We start from the raw sequence: 12190 nt of genomic DNA, 5'->3' as shown, positions 1-12190 counted from the left end.
CAGCAGGTTTACCGGCGGGACCGAGAGTACCTGAAAATTAATACCTGATGCCTTATATAAAGCCGACGCCGTCGAGTTAATCACGCCTTGTTGGATTCAAAGCAAGTTTTTATTTAAAATAAAATCCACTTTAAATCATCTTGATAAATTGGAAAAGATGAGATTAGAATTATTGTTGTAAAGTGCAGGTTTAATCACCTAACCAGCTCTAGTGTCAGTTTTCTCAAATCCACCTGAGTAGCATTCGGGGACGCCGGCTTTAAATGTCCTCCCAGGCACGGATGTAACACCGACAACTTACCAACTCTGACTGCTTTGTGAAACCCACAGCGATTTCTAAAACCCACAGCGATTTCAGCCGGTCCCGAGAATCGAAACCGAGACCCTCTGCTGGGCAGTTCCACTTATGACCACTAAAACTTTCTATAAGTTGTAAAAAAATAATGTTCAAATTACTATTCACGTAGGTAGGTAATATAAATCAAACAAAGTGATCCTAGGTATAAGGGTTCCGATTTTTCCTTTTGGGGTACGGAACCCTAAAAACTAATATTAGGTACATTTATAAATACTAAATACTAAATTTATAAAACTAATATTATATAAAAAGTAATTTCTTTCAATTTGTATTAAATGAAATACGTAATAAAACTGAAGTATATACATATATACTTAAGTACATTGGTTTTAAAGTATTTACATAATATTTACATTAATTTTAAAAAATAGAAATAAACTTATATATACAACTTAAAACTAATACATTGTCAAAAAATTGCTCCTCATCGCTGTCACCGGGTAATGTACCCAGAAGGCTGGCAGCATTGCCACGTTGGATGGCAATGCTCAACCTCTGTGCGAAATAAAGGCCAGCCCTTGGGTCACGAGAAGTGTCAACAAGGCGCTTAGAAATTTCCTTCGCAAGCGCGTGAGCACTCGGACCCCACGGCCCGAGAGTTTCTTAAGTACATATTTTTATATTATCAAGAAAATAGCAGCCACATCTTATGAATGCTGCCAGGAACTCTACGTAGGTAGTCTAAGTATTAGTAACATTTACAAATATATTGCATTAAAAATGAAAAACTATCTAAATTATATTGACATAATTTTTATTACTAGTATTTGAATAATCACATTTACAATCCACATATTTTAGCAAAAAAAATAGAAAACCAAAAAGCGTCAAAACATAGTACATAATTTGTTAAAATACTCGTTTTCATTAGTTTTCTTATCCATCATTTTATCTCAAAAAAAGGATAAGAAATAATAAATATATCTACGAACTTTTGATTGCGATTTGTAGGTACCAATTCTACGTAATTTTCTCATGTGAAAATGTCTCAAAATTCGAGTTTTTCGTAGCTCTACGAATGCTTAAGATCCCACAATACTCATATTATATTCATCGTGGCTATCGAGTGAACGTGGTGATACACAGAGTTTGATGAATCGATCCAGTAGTGCATATTAATTAAAAAAAACGATTTTTTGACCCCAAAAATCGATTTATCGATAAATCGATCTCAGATCGACGTCCCTAGCTCGCGGTTGGGCGCCGCGGTGACGCCTACACTTGCCGACGCGCTGCCCTTCGCGTCGCGCCCTTAGTTAGTCGTCCGTTACAAGTCGCGCTAGAAGGGTGTGCCGCCTCGCGATTTTCGTGCGCTCTCACAAAAAAGTGTAAAGTACATAAATATACCGTTTACATATTATATTCGTGAAAATACGTACCTAGGTAAATAACTCGTTTACATATTATATTCCAGCCGATAGTTTTTAGTCATAATAGTTTGTGTTATAACAGGTGGAAGCGGGAACCGTGAATGGTAGTAACCAGCGACGAGTCCAAACAATCCTGGGGTTGTACCAGCCGCTTACTCGACAATGGACAGTTTCGAATGCATCAAGCTGCTACCGGGAGGCGACGGATCGCTGGTGACCTTGAAGAACGAGTGCTGGACTACTTCAGCTAAAACCTGCACGCGACGAAGGTCGGGACTTAAGCATACTGGAATATTCTGCGTGACGAAGGTAAATACCACTTTTCATGAGTAGGTAGGTATAGGAACTTATAGGTAAATTCCTACTACGAACCCGAAGAAACCCGCACGCTGTGGTTCCAGACCATTTTTATCACCGGTTCTCTGTGAATGTGTTTGAATCTTAGAGCCGACGGTATTCAGTCAGACCTGTCTTCCTAGAACGCCTAAACGGTCCACTAACATAGGATTGCTTCAGTCTGTCTGAACATGTCTTTCTCATTTGTTCCAGCAGTTCGTTAGTACCTCGAAGCTACACCTATCCTTACGACTGGATAGACCGTGGAGGGCCTAGCTTAGTGTCCTCGATCCTCCTCTGGGCCCGCAGATCGCAGTCAACAACAATGTTATTCGGCGTGCTCACATGTGCAGGCGTCAAAATGGCGGACACTAAATAAGGTAAGAATTTATACCTACACTTCTTTGAAATTGTTTTAAAATTAATTGTTTTTCTTTTTCTTTGCGTAGGTATGTTGTGTCTCTTTATTCTGTGTGCATATGTTAGTATGTATGTAACATAATAGTAAGTCTCACTTTGCCCTGCTCGTAAAGCATACAGAAATGATAAGTGCCTAATGTAAATTGAATGATTCTTTTTGAAAGTGTCGTAAACTTAATGTTAATAACTAATAATTATTAATACAAGTATTAAAATCAACAATTGCAATAAACAGCTTGGCGGAAAATTTGTATCTACGCGCGGCCGCGCTACTCTATCTTGTTTATACCTACAAAGCTTTCGGCGCGAACTGCCGCTCGCGGCGTCTTATACCTACAATGTGCAGCGCGCATAGATATTCGATATTTCTCGCGTAGTTTAAGTAGGAATTGAATAAGTTTGAAGCGGATTGTTATTTAAAAAAATGAATATGCAGTTATTTGTTACCAACGACCCACACGGTTGCAGTGCTATTTAATGTAGGTATGTTATTATCTATACATATAATAAATCTGTAGAAAAGTAATTTTTGTACATTGAAAAAATTGAATGATCAAAAAAAATAGCCAGCATTTTAAAGGATAACTAACAGAACCCATTTCCATCATTTTTGTCTGTTTGTCTGTTTATCTGTTTGTTTGTTCGCGATTCACGTAAAATCTACGAATTAAATGCAGACAATGCTTATATACAAAAATTCTACGTAACTTGGGGTATTACTTAGTTTTTGTTTCATCGAAATCGATTCACTCTATCAAAAGATATGATTAATTTTGTGAATTCAAGATGTAAAATATTACGAAACGCAATCTATTTGTCAAAACTGTACATTTGAATGTTGTACTTATATTAGTTGATCGACCTATTATTAAATTTTACACAGAAAATCACACCTTTATAAGTAACTTCGGAAGAAAAAAAAATGAAAATTTTGTTTAGCCAAGGTTAAAGTAGCTCCATCTGTGGTAAACAAAATACATCAAATTTGTCAAAGGAGCGAGGTGGTAAATGACAATATTACCATACATTCTTTATAGAGGATTATTATTTCAACAGATGGAGTTGTGTATTTTCCGTAATTCACCATATTTTAACACGCAATGGAATTTTTTCGATAGACATTTCAATAGTGTTTGTCAGTTTGCCGTGCCACATCAAAATCCAACTATAATTATTACCTTGATGAAAAGAAAATTAATAGTTCTCAGCCAAATTTAAAACGATGCCATCTAAATTATTTTTTGAACATTATGTCAAAAATGATGACTTGAGTGGAACAATTAATTATCATTTAAAGTTACAGATGGAGTTCATATCAGGATTTTTTTATAAACATAGTTTAGCTTATCTTCCACTAATGTGGTGGCCTTAAAACAAATTACTTTGAGTGAGTAGTATTAAGTAGACCTTAATTATTTTTTCTGATGCAAAATATGTAAACTTAATCCTAGAAGAAATGAGGATCTATCACTCGCAAGCGCTGCTAAGCGTGAGGTAGGTAATGTAGGATTCTGTAGCTTTAAAAACAAGCCCAGATACAAAGTGCAGATAAGAAATGGGAGCTCTCTCTATTTAATACCATACACACGTAAAATGCTTTATGCATCTGAAAACGTACAAATTACGCGCCGCATACCAGAGACATGCTTACATTCAACTTCTGATCGCAAATACACTGTTCACGATTACGAACAGTCTCAGTAAGACCCGAGCCAAGTCTAAAAACCCTAAAAATCACCTTTTATATAAAACTACGTTTGATGTCATTTAATCACAAAGACAGAATTATTCTCCGTTGCAAATCCTATCCACCTATATCCTATCCTAATCCAGAATGCATTGCAGGTGTGCATTGCACAAAAACCAATGGTATTCTATTCGAGAAGTCAAAAGAGTTGACCTGCCAACGTCAGCTTCTGCGCTAAGCAAGTGTTCTTAATAGTACCATCAGAATTACATTCATCGTTGAATGAGGTGAATAAATTTTCAGAAACCACAATAACAGTAGGAGCCAAAGCGTATTATCGCTTCATAGAGCTCTGATTGGCCCCAGGTGACCAAGTCAGGTCTGATTTGTTCGTTCATCAGATCTTTGAAAGTGTTTCGGTCGATACTTACTGTCGTCCTGTTTACGTGTGACACAAAATATGGTATATAAACGTCCTCCGCAAGAGCGAAATTTTCCCGGTGTGCGGTAGTGACGCACAGTATACAACACTTGTTTCTTTTGATTTGCTGGCTCCACCAAGAAATGACAAATTGCGAGCGTACATTCTGAAAATCTTGGCAAAACTGCAGGTTTCAAGTACGAACACATGAAGTGGACTCTCACAGATACGTACATTTTGCCTATTCGTGACCTAATGCAAACATTTCGGTGGAGTCCCCGGCTTAGGCCTCCCCCACATTAGGCGTGCGCGATCCTCGGGCGTGTGAATAGCGCGGGCGCCGCGCGTGCGTCGCGAGCGCGTTGCGTGAGCGTCGCGTTTTGCTGCCCTGCGGCATTTGCAGCGCGCTCGCGGCGCGCACGCGCCGCTCTCCTTGACGTTTAACTGCTAAGGCGTTTAGCGGGCGGTGGGGATAGCGGGCGAAGGGGTAAGAACACAACTCGAGCGCCGCGTGCTCGCCGCGAGCGCGCTGCAAATGCCGCAGGGCAGCAAAACGCGACGCTCACGCAACGCGCTCGCGACGCACGCGCGGCGCCCGCGCTATTCACACGCCCGAGGATCGCGCACGCCTAATGTGGGGGAGGCCTTACCATAGTGAGTAAGTGAAACTATCCTACCCTATGCGCCTGCTGATGATGATGACTCATTTTATCATCCATCCAGCTATTCCCCAACTATGTTGGTATTGGCTTCCAGTCACCGAATCTGTTTGAGTACCAATATTTTGCTTGGAGCGACTACCTATCTACAATCCAGTCAACTACACAAGACGATATCCATGGTAAGACTGACAGACTTTCTGGCTTCTGATTAGTCGCAGCAGCTGCAGAAAATGTACAAATGACAGCTTTGTCAGACTCAAAGCATGTAGACATAGATTATAGCTGTTTCCTGTGAAAATTACTTACGCACCATACGTAATAATTTTCCAAATTGGCTGAACAACGTCACAAACTTTACTTCTTTTGTTTAGATAAATGGTCACATCCACAACACCTTGATCAATGAATCTATGCGACTGCCAAGTGCTAATCCTAATTATACTGTCACGTGAAAGAATGCACCTACGGGATAAGTAGTATTTTGACGATTCTATATTGCCCACGCAGACGAAGTTGCGGGCAACAGCTAGTAATACATATAAACCTTCCTCTTCAATCACTCTATCTGTTAAAAACCTAAGGCGGCCAACCGGGACCGGGACCGTCCCGCAATGCTTGACGAAATCCCGTTTTGAAATTATTAGTAACATAGTCCCGCAAAACGTTGTATGCGTCCCGCATGTCCCGCATCCCTATTTTTCTACCACGCTTCTACACAACACCCACCTGCGCGCACGCTCAACAGTGCAGGAACACAGATTACCTATAATATAATCTCGTTCTCTTTATTTCTACTGAACTCGTGAGGCCTAATGATTTTGATAATAAGACATTAGTGCACGCTGTGACACGATATTGATAGGTTAAATTATAGCTTTTTGCTTACGGTTTTTATTTTATCAGTTCCGTCCGATCATTTTTCAATGATCATTTCCCCCCCCCCCCCCTTTTCACGAAAGGTTAAGTCCCGCATTCAGTTTTCGGAAAGTTGGCCGCCTTATAAAAAACACCGCATGAAAATCGGTTGCATAGTTTTGAAGCAGTGCGCATAATCAATAACTTTGAAAAGGATTGTTATTTAGATAAACTGAATATACAATGTAGTTTCCTACATTATCACCGATATCTGCCGTCTGCTACGCTATGGTCTATGTGACACTATGGTCAGTTGGCGGGAAAGAGAGAGAGTTTGGCACGAGAGTAAGATGTTATGCAGGCAAGCGAGCCGATATCCTAATTATCGGATTTTTATTTGTTAAGTTTGTTTCCTGTAATTTCATAAGGTCATTTTTTTACATCACCACTATCACAGTTTAAATAATAGGTATTTAAACTGTGATAGTGGTAATCTTTACCGTGTCACTACAACGCGACGCACGCAACCGAAAACCGCGGAAAAACTACTATTAAGCTATGATCTTTTTAGGGTTCCGTAGTAAACCCCTTATACCTACCTAGTTTTTGTTTGCATATTTTCTGCAGAAGAATATAATATGTAGAGGTACATATAAAACGTATTCTTTAGCTAAGGAATAGTACTTATTAGATGCAAAATGCACGTGATATGGTTTCGTACAGAAATATGTTACCTTTGGGAGCTCTGTAGATGTTCGACTTCAGAACTAAAACAATCTTGTCATGTAATATTGAACTGGGAGTTTTCTAAGATAATAGATTTTATGCTTGTGATATTTTCTAAGGGAATTAAAGAAATTATTAACTTATGTATGATTGCACAATATAACGTATATGTGATGCACACATTTGTACATACATTTGTTATGAATATACATGCATCTAGGATTCTAGGAAATATGAATCTTCATCTAGGAAGTAGTTTTAACAAAAGAGAATACTCGTTTAATGCTTTCATTATTTATGTACATAGTTTTTTTTTTAAGATTTTTAAATCTTAGTTTAGGGGCGCTTTCAACTTAAGTATGCGTTTCTTGACAGCCGGCTGCGGTGCCGAAGCGGTGCGTTAGACGTACGACGTACGGACGATCCTCTTTTTAAACGGGTTTATTTCGTACAAAACGCACGATGCGGCAACAGTCCTGTTGAGCGTTCGACGTACCGGCGCCGCACCGTTGCCGCACCGTGCGTTTTGTATGAAAAAAGAGGAACGTCGCACCGCTTTGGCACATATTACTATAACAGTGGCTTCGGCACCGCAGCCGGTCGTCAAGAAACGCATAAGCTGAAAGCGCACTAACACTAGGTAACGATTTCAATAAAAAAAGAAACTATTTGGTGGTACTTACAATTCAGGATAACACATGGTATTTCTGCACGCAGGGAGACTGGTACCTGGGAAAGAACAAAAGAAAATTACTATTTGTTTTTAAGGATATACCAAGTGTAATACCAAGGATGATAACTAATGAAAAATCCTCTGACATCCTTCTTCGTCAATTTTATTTTGAAGAAAAATTCTTCCCAGCAGAAAATATTAAATAGATTATACGCCAGACTTAATAACGGATAATATAATTTTATGCATGATTAGCTCTTAGCCTTAATTGGCAAATTATCGGAAGAGATTATTAAAAAAAATCTGTAATAAGTTTCCTACATAGGCAAGGAAAATTAAATTCGACATAGAAGAAACAACTAAAATAAGAGTATCAAATAATGTTGTAATAGATGAAGTAGGTATCAGAGTAGATACATGGAAGATAAAAGGTTTTTTTTATTCTTGATTCCAAAGGGTTCCTTACCCAAAGGGTAAAACGGGACCCTATTGTTTTCGCCCCTCTGTCACTAGGCTGTATCTCATGAAACGTGATAGTTAGAGAGCTGAAATTTTCACAGATGATGTATTTTTGAAAACTAGAATTAAATAAATATTTTGGGGGGCTTACATACAAGAAACGTGATTTTTTTTGTACGTTTTATAAATAATGGTACGGAACCTTTCGAACCGACTTGCACTTGGCCGGTTTTTTTGCAATGTGCGCACTACTATTCATCTTCACACTGATTAATGAGCCCAAACGAACTATCGGCCGACTAAAAGTAGTCCTAGTTTGTAGTGTGCGGGTACTTTTAATGGGCACGTGATAAATAGAAATATCAATGCGACATTATATGAAGATGTTAATAAGAAAATGATTACTATAAATATAAATGCAAATGTGTGGTGTGTTCACAAAGAGCGATTTTACATAAACATGCACGGAGCAATATCCACCTGAGGCGATTGAATCGTAATCTTATTAATATGAAGCCAAAGTCTTACAAATCCTCGATGCCTAATCCATTTATTTGATGGCACGAGACTTTATACTTCGTGAACTCCCTAGTATTTTATCCCTACTAATATTATAAATGCGAAAGTAACTCTGTCTGTCTGTCTGTTACGCTTTCACGTCTAAACCATTGAACTTATTTTAATAAAATTTGGTACAGAGATAAAGTTTACTTTGAGAAAGAACATAGGATAGTTTTTATCCCGGACTTTTGAAGAATTCTCTCTTGGAAACGCGATATAACCGAACTCTACGCGGGCGAAGCCGCGGGCGGAAGCCAGTATACTTTATACGTGTAGGTATCTGCCTAGCCTTTTCCCAAGACAAGTAACGTCGGCCGCCAGCCTAAGAAGATGTCGCTAATTACCAGTGTTTTACATGGAGCAATTAAATTGAGCATCTCGAAACCTGGTGCTAAGATTGATATTATCAGACTTTCTGGCTTCGGATCTGTCATCTATAACACCGCGCGCGTTGTAAAACATAAAATACCGCGAAATAGGACTACCGGCTGACAATGATATGGTGTTGTGATTTCCAGCATTCAGAATCTAACATTTAATCCTTTTATCTCTTAGCCTGTTTCTAAATAGGTACATGGCTTAGCGACGCGTCCCCGGCTAGACTCAAATCAAAACTGAAACTCAATCATTTGTGGCTCGTGTGTTCTGGCTTTTAATAGATGTGAATAGCCGGGACCAAGCAATTTAACCACTTCTTCCCAGCAAAAACACATAGGAAGTGGTGAAGGGCGGGCGTTTTGGGGGCTGACTTTTGTTTTTGACGTTCGAAAAGTGCAATCAGCACTTTTCAGCTTATCAGCCTAATTTGAATAAATACTTTCGAGTTTGAGTTTAACGTGTAAGTCAACTCTTCACAACAAATCACCCATCCGGATATCGATCTCGCGTTGCTTTACCTTATGATAGATGGACACGTGCGATTACTTAGCCACCTCCGTGTAGTGAATATTTTAAATATATGATCCGGAAATGAAGTCACGGCCCACAAATATGTACGGTATGGCTATTTATATCTATAGTGAGTACAAAAGTCTGTTTGTCTGTGTTTGTTGCTCAATATGTAGAAAGCACTTGATTCGCTTTTATTGATCTCGACTTTAGGTACCGTCATTTCTTTTTATTCTTCGTTGCGTTTATGTTGTGTCTATGAATAATGTTTTGAACTGTATGGTTACGTTCTTTCTTTGATAAGTTATTGAAACTTTGTAAACGATTTCAAAAAAGAAGGTTTTTAGTTTGACTTTCATACAAATATTAGTAGGTATAAATAGTAGGTATGCAAGTGAGCGCTTATCTCACGTTTGGCTGAACTAATTTTGGTGCGGTTTTCAGCATAGTGTTTGTCAGACTTGGGAGGTTAGGTAGGTATTATTGAAGTCGGTTTTAGTTTCCGTAAAACTTGCTGCTCTTTTCGGTTTTCTTTCGGTACCTGTTTTGGTTTATCATGAACTAGCCGTCGTCCGCTGGTGCGATAATAATAATAAGTAGAGTATCTGACTATTAATATTGCAATGCATAATCTTGATTAATTGAATTCTTGAATCATTCTTTGATCTTTCAATTAGTTTTAATTGCAAACAAAAATATGCTTTTTCCGATCATTATGTCTATCACCAGGTACCATACAGTAGTATTTTAATTACTAGGTACCTATGATAAATGACAGCCACGTGGTAACGCACGACAGACGGACGGACGTCGCGTGGGAATGTACACCTGACGGACACTATTTCCTAGCTGTTTTATCAGTATAGCTCCTTAGGTAATATATAAAAAGTTATTTATTTAAAGTAGGCTGAAAATCAACCTTTTTTGAAAGTTATTTTTTTTTTCAAACTCTGAACGAAAAAGCGAGGGCTCTTCACCTTCCCGTATGTGATCAAAAAGTATTGGAACTCCCCAGCAACACAATTCTACTATACTTGTAAACGTACAGAACGAAATAACACAAATAAAATACTTATACCTAATACCTAAATAAAATAGAAAACCACAATACGTCATTATTTGCGCGAACAGGTCACATTATTTAGGATTACATACTAGATAGGATACTTTTGAATTTACATTATCCAAGAAATACAAAAATATGCAGCAGAATAAAATATTCTATTTCAAACAGTCACGATCTCTTTGACAAATATTTGTTCATATTTCACAATGCACTGGGGCAAACTACAAAGGAAACTAATACGAGTACATAAGAACCTGACCATCTTTACCCAGTGACCCGGGCAACCAGATACCCCTTGATAAGACCAGTTGTAAGATTCTGAATACCCGTATCGACTGCTAAAGATATTCAAATGACAGCCGGGGTTTTTATGACTTTATTAGTCACCTATCCACGGAATTACCGTACCAAGCGTTGTATCCCTACTAATTTTATAAATGCGAAAGGAACTCTGTCTGTCTGTTACGCTTTCACGTCTAAACCACTGAACTGATTTTAATAAAATTTGGTACAGAGATAGAGTTGACCTTCAGAACTTAGGATAGTTTTTATCCCGGACTTTTGAAGAATTCTTTTAGAAACGCGATATAACCGCACTCTACGCGGGCGAAGCCGGGGGCGGAAACTAGTAATGAATAAATGGGTTATGTAATACTGAAGTAATTCTTCCATTCAAAAAAGTACGTAGTTTTGACATCCGAACAAATAGCTCACGCATATCTTTGCTTTTCAAATTGCATGTTTTCAACTTTTTTAAACAAAAAGAAATCTAACTAGGTATCAACAATAATACGTACCTAACGTTATCCTAAGTTCAAAGGGTATTCAATTCGAGAGAAACTGCACTCCATACTATTGAGAGGAATGCAAATCGTATTGCATCGTGTAACAATGCTAGATGCGTTTTGCATAGAAATCGGTTCCTATGAGAGACTCATACAATGTAGTTGCATTAAAACTACCTTTGTAACCGCGTCTGGTTGAAATCAGTCTAAAATTGTATGTTTCAAAACAGCTGGAGTACTAGTTCGGGGACTAGATGAATCTATAAAGTCAAGTGAAAGTATGAAGTTTGCTTTTATTTGAACGCAAAAATCTCAAGAACGACATGATCTATTCGAGAAATTCTTTCATTGTGTCAGTCGAAAGATATCCATTGCTAGACAAAGGTCTCCAACAAGGTTCGCCATTTTGCTCGATCTTCACAAAACCATATAATACCAAATATCAAATCACAATCATAAGTCATTTATTCAAAGTAGGCTGAAAATCAGCACTTTTTGAACGACAAATTTACAAAAGACAGCCCCCAAAACGCCAGCCCTTCACCACTTCCTATGTGTTTTTGCTGGGAAGAAGTGGTGGAACAAAACTCCCAACAACGTTTGAAAGATTATCGTTATCATTTAAAGAAAGGTACACTATATGTATTTTATCCGGGTGCACAAAGAAGCTCCATACTGATTTATGAGCCAAAGCAAACTTATCGCCGACTAAAAGTTCACAGCTGGGAGCTCATCAAACCTTATATTACACATAGTAGGTACGAATTATCGCAGGTTTGAATTAACGAGAGTCACTATAAATTAAGCTTAAATCACAACAAACAGTCTGATTTGAAATACACTCGTGGTATTGTATTTAATTTCCTTTGAGCGAGTAATTGTAACCTCCGCGTCGCTTTGGGAAATCAGTTTTAAAGGTCCAA

At 38.2% G+C, this 12190-nt stretch overlaps 1 protein-coding gene across 1 annotated transcript in view; it reads right to left on the bottom strand.

Moving 5' to 3' along the window:
* The window catches only part of LOC124645095 (adenylate cyclase type 6-like), a 329505-nt gene that overhangs the window by 295041 nt on the left and 22274 nt on the right, over window positions 1-12190 (bottom strand). Inside the window, exon 2 of the mRNA XM_047184835.1 lies at window positions 7519-7564. The gene's annotated coding sequence lies outside the window, so the exon portion shown is untranslated. The remainder of the gene's footprint in view (window positions 1-7518; window positions 7565-12190) is intronic.

This window comes from Helicoverpa zea, chromosome 31, assembly GCF_022581195.2.
Source record: "Helicoverpa zea isolate HzStark_Cry1AcR chromosome 31, ilHelZeax1.1, whole genome shotgun sequence".
Lineage (NCBI taxonomy): Eukaryota > Metazoa > Arthropoda > Insecta > Lepidoptera > Noctuidae > Helicoverpa > Helicoverpa zea.
This window is presented reverse-complemented; position numbering and strand designations above follow the sequence as displayed.